Here is a 12,894-nt window from a genome sequence, read left to right as displayed (position 1 = left end):
ATATTAACAAATGTGTGCTGGAAATGCTGTGATTTTCTTTTTTTTTTTCTTGGAGGGAAAAAAGTAGCTTGCATGTGGCATCAATAATGATATGTTAATAACCTGCTTCCAAATTTAGGCTTTTAAGCATTTTAATTGGCAAATCTCAGATAGAGCTGAGAAGATAGCATTCCTGGCTGAGAACCAGTTTTAAGGTCCACCTGTGAGGTCTGGAACACTTACATTTTAGGTCCCAATATGGGATCTTTATAACTGGGATATGGGAATTGTTTAGGAAGTTTGCCAATTAATTATACCACCGAGTCTGGGTATGTGTCAGATTTAGATCGACCTGGCTTGACAGAATGGAAACAGCCACTAAATCCTGACTGGGACCTCCACTTCCTACTTTCAGCACACACATATACACAAGCGTACACTCACACACAAACACGTACACACTCACAATACACACGAACACACATCTGCACATGCACACACAATACACACAGTCACACACGTGCGCATGTACACACTCACAATACAGTCACACACATGCACACGTACACACTCACAATACACATAGGCACACACATGCACAGGCACACACATTCTCACACACATACACACATTTGCACACACTCATGCTCACGTACACACATGGAACATAAAGAAAGCTGAACAAATTTTCAAAAATGTTTTTTAAATAAAGGGACTGCTTCCCTGGCACCGCCCCCTCCCCCCAAAAAAACACAAAAAAACAAAAACAAGATTGAATTGATTTTATTGTAATTTTTAAAATAACTTCTGACCCTTTACCTATTTTCTTTCTAAACTGGGTGGGGCAGGGGAAGGGAGGTATTTCCCCATATGTGAATCTTATTGTAACTGGCCCATCAAACTTCAAGCAAGGCAGCAATAGCACAAGGAGATAGAAATGGGGCTTTTCAAATGAGAAAACCCTTTCAGATAATAATGAATAATCCCACAGTCTCCCAAGTTCATCCTGTTTCTCTTCTGCTCTCTCTCATCCCTTCTCTTATTCATTCTTCCTTTCTGCTCTTCTCCCACCTGTTCTATTACAGCCTGTTTCACCTGCTCTCTCTAGCCTTGCCTTCCCTCTTCCCACCCCATGGGTTTGGTTTCTCCTCTCCCTTCATTTCTGTTGCTGTCTTTCCCAAAGCACTTACCAAATTGGGCAGAGGGCGAGCTGAGCTGAGCATCGGCCTTTCTGACTAAAGCAAGCAAATCCTTCTTCGAAGAGAAATCCAGGGCTTGATTCTAGAAAGTCTGTGCCAGGATCAGAGTTTCTTTACTGGGATCGGAGTCTGTGCCAGGATCAGAGCTTCTTTCCTGGGAAAAAGAGCCCAATGAGCAAAGCTACCCATTTCTAGCTTGCCTTGGGGCCTTGGGCTCCTGTCTCACAGCACAGGCCAGTGTTCGCGGGGGCAGAGGGGACCCGGAGGCAGCTTCTGGGATTGGGGTCCAGACGGGCTTTTTGATTTAATAGGATTCTAGCTCACAGGGGCTTTCTGGTGATTTGCCTCTTTCCTCTAAAAGTTTCAAGTGGGGCAAAAAACCACGTCAGTTCCAATTCGGTTCCCATTCTTAGAATTATATTATGTGTCTAAACACTTTATAGTATATGAAATAGTGTTTAAGTACTTTACCATGTGTCAAGTATTTTTTTTATTTAACCCCCCTAAGACTCCTACAAGCTACTATTAATGCTATTATCCCCAGCAGAGTAGATAATATTGCAAAGGGCTCCTAACTGGTGAGTGACATACTTGGGACCAGATGCAAATTTGTCAGACCCCACAAGGGAGGATGGCAAAACTACATAACACCACTTTATCTCACTGGAGCCTCACAATAACATTTTAATGGTATGAATTGTGAATCCCATTTTATAGATAAAAACCAAGGCTCAGAAAAATGACCAAGTGCTGCCCACACCGTGGTGCCTGAAGAGGGCCAGAGCTCGGTCTGTGTCTGAGGACGCCCATGCCCATTCTCCCATCTCGCCCTTGGCTGTCGGTCCTGAATCAGCTGACCGTGGCACCCCAGGCCAGCAGCTCCCTTCAGCCTCAGCAACCTGGGTCCTGGACCCATTCCTCCCGCTTCCTCCTCTTCTGGAAGCCCTCCGGTGCCCTGTGCACCTGGCCGCACTTCCTTCTCACCTGGTCGGCTCCTATCCAGCCTTCTGATTTTAGAAGATTTTTCCTCTGGGACGCCTGCCTTGACACCCTGAATCTGAGTTTGGGACCCCTGCTCTGTGCTCCCACAGCATCCTGTAGCCCTCCAAACCCACCACACCTCCGGAGAAGTTTATGGCTCTCTCACAATGTCATCTTTTTTTTTTTTTTTTCTTTCCTGATTGTCTCCCCTCTTTGGAGTATGAGCAGTTAGAAGTCAGGGATCCTGCTCTCTGGAAACTTTTCATCAACAACAGCCAGAGGCTGTTGCTCTAGCCACTGGGGAACCAAATGGACACGGTCCCTGCTTCCCAGGAGCTCACCTCCTCCAGGATGTGGAAACAGATTGAGGTCTTATATTATTGAACCCCCAGGGCATAGCACAGGATCTGGCACATTGTAGGTGCTTAAAAGATGCTTTTTGGATGGATGAGTGGATGAATGAATGTGTGAAATCATATGTGAATGAAGTAATGCACTTTGATGAAACATTTACCTCTGTAAGGGAATTAGTAGCCCTTTTTACCGACAAGGAAACCCAGAAGGGGGAAAGGGTGTTTGCAAAGGAGGGAGTAGGTAGAGGCACCTGGACTTGGGGTCAAGCCAGAGGCTCCGCCTTCTCTGCCTGCCCTTTACTTGTCTCCCAAGCTGCCGCTCCAGCTTGGCTCCAGGGCATTGCCAGTGACAAAGGGCTCTTACTATTTACACTTCAAGCCTGTGTCTTGCTAAGTACTTTCTGGTTATTTACTGGATGGAGCAAACAAGGAAAATGACAGGGTACTCTTTCCCTAATTCATTTTACAGACTGGATCTTGGATGTCTGGGGGCAGCTCCCAGATTCGTCCATCACCTTGCACTGTTAGAGGAAGGATGCACTTTCTATCTCAGGGACTGAGGACCCAGTTATGCCAAGATCCGCAGTCCCTGGGGCACCAGAACCAGGGGAAGAGAGGCAAAGAGGTGACAGCGCCAGCCGTTGTCCTTGCAAAATGGGAGTAATACATAGGAGCAGAACCCCTGACTCCACTCAAGCCAGGAAATCATTGAACAGAGGGGGAAAAACATCTTGGGCCAGGAGTCAGAGAGTATAGTCTTCTCTGTGCAGAGCTGAGTATCCAGGAAGACTACAGGTGCATGTGGAAGCATGTGACTTTCAGCCTCCCAGAACCTGGCTCACCTGGGGCTGCTTGCCAGCTCTGTGGCCACGGACTAGCCATTTCATCTGTCTGTGACCAGGATTCCTCATTCTTGCAAATGGGATAAAAGATGCCTACATAAAAATGTCACCCTGATGTTGAGTGACTGGCTTGGTGTCAGTGCCCATTGGTCTCCATCTAGGACAAAGGAGAAAATGTGGTCTTCATCGCCCCTTTCCACACAGTACTCCCCATGGCCCTTCACAGCCGGTGCCTTTGACACTGGCCACATGTGGCTGCCAAGCCCTTGAAACATGGTTAGTCCAAAGTGAGATGTACGGTGCAAGTGAAACATGCACACAGGTGTTTGAAGGTTTAGAACCAAAAACAATGCAAAGTAGCTCATTAATAATTTTTATATTGATTGCGTATTGAGATGATAATGTTGTGGATGCACTAGACTACAGAAAAATATTAAAATTAAATTACCTTTTTTTAATGTGGCTACTAGAAAATCTAAAATGGAAAATGTTCACGTTACTTTTCTATTGGACAGCACTGATCACTCTAGACAATCCCAGTTACCCTCTCTCATCTCTGCATTTTTTGGATTTGTCTTTTCAAAGACCAGCACCAGGCTCACTAACTCAGGATCCTGCTATCTATCTCCAAGAGCATCCTGGGATAACAGAAGACCTGAATGGTCTAGAAGGAGGTGTAACCAACACTTTTCTGGGATCGCTATGAATTCCTGCTTCTTGGCCATTGTCTCCATTCTCTTCCTCCGCGGTTGCTATTAGAGAAATAGTAGAGTCCCTTACCTTATCTTTCATGTCTCTTAACAGCTTCTTCAATAATTCTTTTCTTTTACTCCCTAACAGTATGCTGGAGAAATCCTCAGGGCTTGCTTTTATTTCATAGTCTTCTTTTTGATAGCATAAAGTCTAGAAATGTATATGATTACTGAGGATTTATATGTATGTGTGCATGATTTTAAGGACTGTTATTTTCTTTTCCTGAACTTCCATTTGTTGCATACCACTAGTTTTGTTTAACTTCTGCCTATGTTTGAATCATAGTTTCTTATAATTTAATGATTATCCTATCCTTTATCTCTTTGGAAATATTACATAAACTTTTAAATTACTTTTAAGCTGTTCTAATATTTTTAATTCATTTCTTGATTGTTCCCTTATTTATCTGTTTTTATTTTTTTGCCATCTTTTGAAATGAGAGCTATCTTTGTATATTTTGTAATTTTGTATGGCAGCCTTATCTTCAAAAGAATCTCTCTCTTTTACATGCTCTCTCTGTCTCTCTCTCTCTCACACACATACATCTTCCATTTCATATGAAAATTGGGGATACTGAAGATTCAGGCTATGAGCCTGGGGTTAACTTGGCCCAGATCCTGAGTGGTAAAGATTGTCTCCTACGTCCTTCCTTCATGCAGACAAGTATTACTTGCAGGCATGGGGTTGCTGTCGGCTTTCTTCAGGCCCCTGTAGGACTGGGATAGGTCAGTCTGAGCAATGCAGTCTGAACCCTGATTTCAGGTCTTGAGGCTTTACCTTGTTTTTGAGTTTTGCTGTGCCTGTTTTATTCTTCTCTTTTTATCTACCTATCCTCTTATGGTTTTGAGGTTGGACATGTGGACTCAGCCTCAAAGTGCCAACTTACCCTACCATCTTGCTCTGAATTCACCCAGACCCTTCTCACTGTTGCTCCAGGGCTCTGGGGACCAGAAAGAAGCCATGCCTTTTGCTAAATGATAAATGGAGACCACCTGGATGAATATTAACTGTGAAAATTGTGCATTATTCATTTCTGGTCCAAGGTGACGGGGCTAAGCATGATAACATCCTTTTAGTTGCATCAGGCTGTGATAAGACAACTGGCACTGCTGCCCTGTTATCTGATGTCTGAGGAGCTCGGTGCAAACACTTAGGGCTGTGGACCTCCCACAGGCATACTATGAGGCTCCAGTGAAGACCTGAGAAAGCAAACAGAATATGTTTGAAAATATGGAATCAGGGGACAAAGTGGGAAATTTATCCTCTACCTCCCTCAAACCTACAATCCTTCCCTCCCCCCAGCCATGCAAAGTACCTTGCATAATGAAGGTATTTAATGGATAACTGTTGTGTTAATACATGTTTGAACAAATAAAAGAAGAAATGAGATGAATGAAAGAATGGATGAATAAACAAATTGATGCATGAATGGGTGAGTAAGTGACTGAATGTGTGAGGGAGTGAATAACCAATTAATTTCTGGGTAAATGGATGGGTAAACAAAATATTGAGTGTGCACATGTCTTTATATTTGGATGGTAGCTGGAAGATCCGCTGATTGGTTTGTTAGAGGGCAGTGGATTGGTGGAAGAAGGTATATGTGAACAAATAAATGAGTGAGTGAGAGAGTGAGTGAAGGAATATGTGGGTGAAGTAGACTTCAGCACAGTGTCTGAAGGGAGGGTAGTTCTGGTGTATTTATCTAACATGTCTACCTCTTCTTTCTCTTGACATTCCTTTCCTCTTTTCTGCTCTATTTTCTCCCCTTAGTATGAACTACTGTGAAACACATAATATAATTTACTTATTTCTTCGGTTAATTGTCCATCTTCTACACTGGAACATGAGCTCCAGGAGGACAGAGGATTGTCCCTATTTTATTTACTGCTGGACTCCAAGAGCCTTCAACAGTGGGGACCTATAGAAAGCACTCAGTAAATACTGGTTGATCGATGCTGTATAGGTGGCTAGATGAAAGACCAGTGAAGAAATATGTGGAAGAAAGAATGGCATCCAGGTGAATGTCCAGAAAGAGAATGAGATTTTGGGTCTGAAGCCATAGAGAATGCAATTGTGGGTCTGAAGCCACAGAAGGCTTTCTTGGCACCACTCTTTACCACCTGTAAGCTTTGGCTTCGGGTTGGTGAAGGTGGGGATGGAATCTCTCTATGTCACTATGGATTGTCATCTGTGAAGTGGGAATGATGAGATCAGACCTGCCTCTTATGTCTGTTGTGAGTATTAAATGAGGATGAGCATGTTAAAATGGGAATATGTGCTAAGTCCCAACACCAAATCTGACCACTGCTGGTTCCTTGGCAATGCCCAGCTCTCTAATGGCAACCCCTGCCACTGTACTTCCATCTGACTCCAAACCTTTCTGTGAATAGGTGATGCTGATGTGGTGAGGGAATTTTAAAACTGAATTCAAAAGCCAAGAACTGTGGGCTGCAGGCCCAGCTCAGGCATTAACCTGCTTTAGCAAGTTCATTTCTCTTCTGGACCTAATTTTTCTCATCTGTAAATAAAAGGGATTGGCTCACATATCTTGAAAATTCATTTCAAAACACAAATAAACAGTCAGAAAGGAATTACTCCACAATATACCTGCTGCTTGTTTCTATACTCAGAACTGATTTGCCATTTGTGGTGAAGTTAGTTAGCTGAGTACATTGGAATAGACAGCTACTGTCTATTCTAAGACCAGGATGCAAAAATGCATCTACAACTACCGCTTGTACAACACACCATGAGGGGATAAGGGGGCTTGTTCTGCTATCCTAATTTGGTTATGCCCTTTCTCCTTTCTCCCTTCCTCTCTCTCTCTCTCCCTCCTTCCTTCCTTCTTCCCTTGCTTCCTTCCTTGCTTGCTTCCTTCCTTCTTTCCTTCCTTCCTTTTAAAAAACATCTTATATAGAAATTATTATGCTCAGCATTGTTCTTAGATTTCTACACATGTTAATTCTTCAATTCTTATAACAACTGTCAAGGTTAGTATAAGTAATCCCATTTTACAGATGGAGAACGTGATGTTCAGCAGGGGCAAATAATTTGCCTAGGTTAGTAAATGGTGGAAATGGAATTCAACTCCAGGTCTACCTGATTCCAAATCATCCTTTCTTTCTCTGAATCAGCCTTCTGCAGAAACCAACACAATAACAACAGCTGTTTGCCTTATACCAATAACCAGGCCTAGTGAGCGAAGAGTGACTACAGAGAGGTCAGACTGGAATAATCTTTGTTTGATTTCGTTTAGTCTATGGGATTTTGAGGGCTTCATGTTGGCGTTTGCTTGGCATTTCTCTATGTAGGACCCTACTAGCCATTCCTTTAATCAGCCAAGAGGAGGAAGAACCGGAACCAGGGGACTGTGGGCATGAGAACAGGATGCTAGGAGTTCACTGCAGCCCTCTGCCTCCCCATGCAGAAGCCCAGAACCTGGAACAGTGAGGGACAGGAGGACTGATGAGAGGCATTTGGGCAGGGGCTGATCTTGCATCCTGGTGACACTTGGCCTGCCTCTCCAGAGGGAGGCAGGGATCTCCACTCCAGCAAGTTTCCTGCCCCTTGCTGAGGGTGGATGCCTGGGTTGCCCGAGTGGTTTTCTGAGCAGCCTTGGTGGAGGACCCTGTGGAGTAGAGCTCACATCCTGGGTTTCCTGCACCAGGGCAGGGAACTCCGACTCCTGGTGTGTTGTTGGCTTCTTCTCCACTCAACGGAACTTCCCTGTTCCACAAAAGAACAAAACAGAGACTGTGTCCTCAGGCTTCTGGAGAGTTCTTGGTGGAGACCTCAGACATCTGCTTCTATCTCTGTCCTCTGCTGTTCCAGGGAAGAGTATTAACATCCTGTTTTTGGAATAAAGGGGGAAAGGAGTAGAATGGTGTCTTCCATTCAATATTTGACTTTTCCAAGGACTCTTTGACCCTGAGGAGGGTTTACTCTTTGTAAAATACTAGAGTTGGATTGGATAGATGCTTCCTAGCATTGATCAGCCCCTTTATAAAGCTGGGCTGCAGGGGTGGCCTCTCCCTCAACCTCCCTAATAGCTTCTTGGAATTCATGACTGTGGATTAGTGGTTCTCACTCAAAATTCACATCAGATCACCTTGCAGGGTTGTGGGGGCAGTTAAGGATTACTAATTTTGAACTCCACATAAGACCCTCTGGTGGATGACACTTACGACCTTAAAGTTCTAAAGCCAGTCCATGTGCAGCTCTGATGAGAAAGGATGGCCCCAAACTACTTTAAGTCTCCTCCAGTTGCAGCTGCTTGTGACTGGCTTACCGTGTTGCTGCTGCACTCTGGTTTTCAACTTAATCCATATTCATTGAGCCTCTTTTACCTAGAAGACCCTGCACAGGGCTCTGGACGTTCCTAAGGGAATCTCTTCTGGGAGGAGGGGGATTGACAAGGAAGCAAATACAGTAGACTTCAGGGTGACCTATGCCAGGGGTGATAGGTACACAGGGGGAGAGCCATCCCTCCTACCCCAGGGTGTCAGGGAGGCTTCCCAAAGGAGAGGACATTTGAGCCAGCATTTTGAGTTTCAATGAGACAAGAAGGGGAAGGAAAGGTGTTGCAAGCACAGGTGCTGGCATGTGCAAAGGTCCTTAGGGGGAAAGGGTCTCTTCATGTATTTCAACATTTCTGAAGTGTAGGTCAAGGGCAAAGAGAAGAGGCCATAAGGATGGACAGGATTCAAGTAAAAGAGTCCTGTGTTGGACAGAAGTAAAGTCACAGAAGAACCTAGAGGTCACATGAAGGAGTGTGGACGCTATGGTATTTGCAAGAATATTATGTATGTCCAGGATAAAAGACAGTGTGTGATGTAGTGGTCTAATCTCATTTTTGCTCTCATTAAGCAATCTGCACTCTTTCCTTTCAAATTCATCTAATTCTTATGGATGTGTGGTCGTGGAGCCCTGAGCATGTGCCCGGCAGTGGAAGGAGTGGGCACGCTGCCCGCACAGGGCCCTTTCAAGAGGTTCAGGATCTCAGTACAAAACCGATGAAGGCCCTCAGGTCACTAAAAGCAGCCAGGAAAGATGGCCAAGCCCCCGTGCAGTAAAACCAAGCCCATCACCCAGGTGGCAAGAGAGGCTGGAGAGTGAGGGTGGTCAGGAAGGTGGGAAGGTAAGTGGGGCGCCGGAACTACAGGTGGGCCAGATGGAGGGGAGAGGAGGAACCCGCGTGCCCCCAAAGTCATGTAGATGGGATTCCATCCTCCTGGCTCAGGGGCTGCCTGGACATGGGGTTAGCTCACCAGGGCCTGACCTCACGCCCTACTGGACTGCCTTCCTAGTTGATGGGTACCCAGGATTTACTGGGATGGCAAGGCAGTGAGGTAAACCTGGGGCATCCTCCACCTGGCCCTCCTGTCCTCATCGGCTAATCAGGAATAACAGGATCCCCCCCAAAGGGGACTGGAACTTAATGAGGGACTTGACTCCTGTCTTTGTTCCGAGTTGCTGGGAGATGGCCTCTAAATCCCTGGGATGTCCCATGTAGGAGCACCTTTTGCTATTTATGGTGGGTGCAGGACCATACTGTTAGTTCTAAGCTAACAGGATGTTGGGTGGGGCCAGCAGGCCTTTAGTCTTTGGTTGGGGCTGGTACCACCTAGAAAGAGTGTGATTAGGAGGTAGGGGCTTTGAGACAAGACTTATCAGCCTGACCTTCCTGGAAGGAAGGAGTGCAGAATTGGGTTCAATTGCACAGGCAGTGGGTCCAGGTACCAAGTCTACATAATGAAGCCACATGCAAACAAGCTCGGTACCGGGCAGCTCGGGACCACGTCCATGGTTGACAACAGGCACCTGTGTCAGAAGGCTACCGCTTTCTGATTGTGGAAGTGGGAGCTTGCATTGAAGACCCTTCCCTCTCTTGCCCTATGCGTCTCTTCTTTTAGCTTCTTCTTTGTATCCTTTTACTATAATAAAGCTATAATCCTGTGTATAGTGCTTTCAGTGAGTTCAGTGAGTGGGTTTGAGAGAATTATCAACTCCTAGAGGGGGGTGGAAAGCCCTGAATTTGTAGTGTGGATGCCTCCTGCTCCCCTAGCTTGCCACTGGGTGGGGATGTTGTAGACGGCCACGCTTCCCTGTGGAGTCTAGCCTACCTCTGGGTAGTTGGGACTAGGACTGCATTGCGGCTGATTTTGATGCTTTTGTAGTCCTTCTGTGGCGATCATATGAGGTGATGGATGTGAAAACTCCAGATGGACCTGGCCAGATCCTTGTTTCCTTCCTCCTTTCTTTCCTCCTCCCTCCTTCCTTTTTCTCTTCCTTCTTCTTCCTTACCTTTCCTTTGCTACTCCCCCGATGATTTGACAGTATTGTGGGTGGAACTGCATTCCCTCTGGCCTCTCTCAGTCTCTAGGAGTTTCTCTGTCTGCCCGCAGTCCTCTCTCTCCCATGGCAGGGTCTAAATGGCTGCTGACTTCCTCCATGTGCTTCTGCTTTCAGTTTTCTACTTATATAAGAAGACCCCAGCCAAGCCTAAGAATGTAATTTTCTGGGATCCACAAAAGAGAAGTCAGAGCAGACCCCTTAGGGAGTCTACTTTTTGTGGCCTTATCAATATGTGATGTAAGACGTGGGACCACCTCCTTTGAAAATCTTAAAGGGGATGGAAGAATTGACGTATGTTCTGTACATGTCATTTACCTGATCTCTCCCCCACCCCCTCACTAACACACACTCACATAGCTCTCCTCTAATATATTGCCCTAGAGACATGGTAAGGCAAACAAGAACATGCATATTTGTGATTTTGTTTCTTCCAAAGGAAAAGGGTAGAGCCGGGGGGGCCAGATGTTGAATAATAACTAATCAAGTTATATTTCCTCACCTGGTTTGTGGATGTTCAAGAGTACCTATTTATCTCAAGACATAATATAAATGCTCCCAAACACACTTAAAAATTCTTTTCAATTTACTCTAAATGTTAAAGAGTACCCAGCCTGACTAACTGAATAAGCAAGAGAAAGCAGGTGTAAACAAATGCTCTTGCTAAGTTGTAAATGACTTTCATTAACTTGCTTTATGATCTGGTATCCTTTAGCTAACTAGATTGGTCTCACTTTCCCACCTATACAATTTAGTCATTTCTTTCCTTAACAATTATGGTGCTCTAACTGCATATGGCAGGAGTTGTCAAGATCGTGCTAGTATATATCAATGGCCCCAGTTGTCATTCCTCCATGTACCCATGCTCTTTGCCATGAGATTTTCCAGTGCCACTTATCGTGCGTGGGTAGGGAGGTCTTCCTGTCACTGAGTCTGGGATGGGCCATGGGATATGCTTGCTAATGGGATGTTGGCAGATGTGGTATAAGCAGAGGCTTGACAAAAGTGCTTTCATTCTTGTATCTCTGTGATCCCTGTAAGAAAACATGGATGGCTTGTTAGTTCCAGAAGGATAATGAGTGACCTGTGAAGCAGAGCCACCATGAGCTGAACTTAGTCTATAGCATGTGATCCCAAGCTGAGTATAGAGACATGAATGAACCCAGCCCAAACCAGCCAAGTACAGACTGTATCAACCTACCTCTAGCCAATGGACAGGCTCATGAATTAAAGAAATAGTTATTGTATTATCCTGCTGAGCTTTGCTGGTTGTTTGGTGCACATTCTTTTGTGGCATTAGCTAACTGATACAAAGTTGCATCATCAAATCCTGCAAGTGCTGAAATTCTATAGCTCTATGCCTGATAGTTTAATGTGACACTATTTTAGAATATTTTCATTTAGAATAATCTTGTTGACTTATAGCAGTGGATTGCTAATGATAAAATATCATCTGTGGAAGGAATTCAGTGAAGTAATGGTTTTCTAGTGTCTCAGGTTTGTATGTCCATTTCAGCAAATGAACTGAGTTATTCTACTGTTCTTCCAGTGACTATTGGTTAACACCCAACTTTGAGTTGCCTTTGGATTATTAAGTTAAGGAATCACTTCTTGTTTCACGTTCTCCCTGGACATTTCCAGGCAGGGCCAAAAAGCTAGATTCTCAAGATATTGACCCTTTCTCCTTGAGGAGTTCTCAATGCCTTAGTATAAGTTGATATCTTTAGAGGTGTGTCAGGAACAAAAATCTATAATAATAGTTATACTATGGATATCTGAAATGAAGACTTGTTTAGAGCCAATAGGAAGTCATTTACTAACTACCCTTTATGCTGTCTTCTGTGGATCAGGGGAGGCACTGCAGATTCTGCTCATTGGCTGACCTCCAAATCTTTCCCAACTCCCTTCTCCAGTAACACATTCCACTAGAAGGCTCAAAAAACGATCATCTCACTTTTACAGTTTCCATTGTGGCTAAGCATAATCACATGGATATGCATGTCAGTGACCAAAATTAGAATTCTGCTAGGGACTTGGGAGAAAGGTTTTGTTTTCTGTTAAAAGGGACAGATATTGCTGTTCCCAACCATTTGCCCTTCTTTCCACTTTGAACACAGATGTGATGGTTCTGGGACATCAATCTGGTAAGCTGGCGTAATAACCAACATGCTAAGGTGGAGGAGCGGAAAGGTAGACAGAACCTGAGTTCTGTTTGTTGCCGTTGAGCTACTGTTCCAATCCTGGACTTAAAGCTGCATTTAGAACTTTTAATATAAGTATAATAATTTCCTAATTGCTTAGTTAATTGATTATTTGGCTTTCTATTATTTGCAACCCCCAAAATTCCTCGCTGGCGCAGTAGTTTATGCTGCTATCACCTATTTGTATATGCGAGATGAGTATTAATATCCCCTTAATAGTTTACTGACACCTATT

Source organism: Dasypus novemcinctus, chromosome 3 (assembly GCF_030445035.2).
Source record: "Dasypus novemcinctus isolate mDasNov1 chromosome 3, mDasNov1.1.hap2, whole genome shotgun sequence".
Taxonomy (NCBI): Eukaryota; Metazoa; Chordata; class Mammalia; order Cingulata; family Dasypodidae; genus Dasypus; species Dasypus novemcinctus.
Note: the sequence above shows the minus strand (reverse complement) of the source record.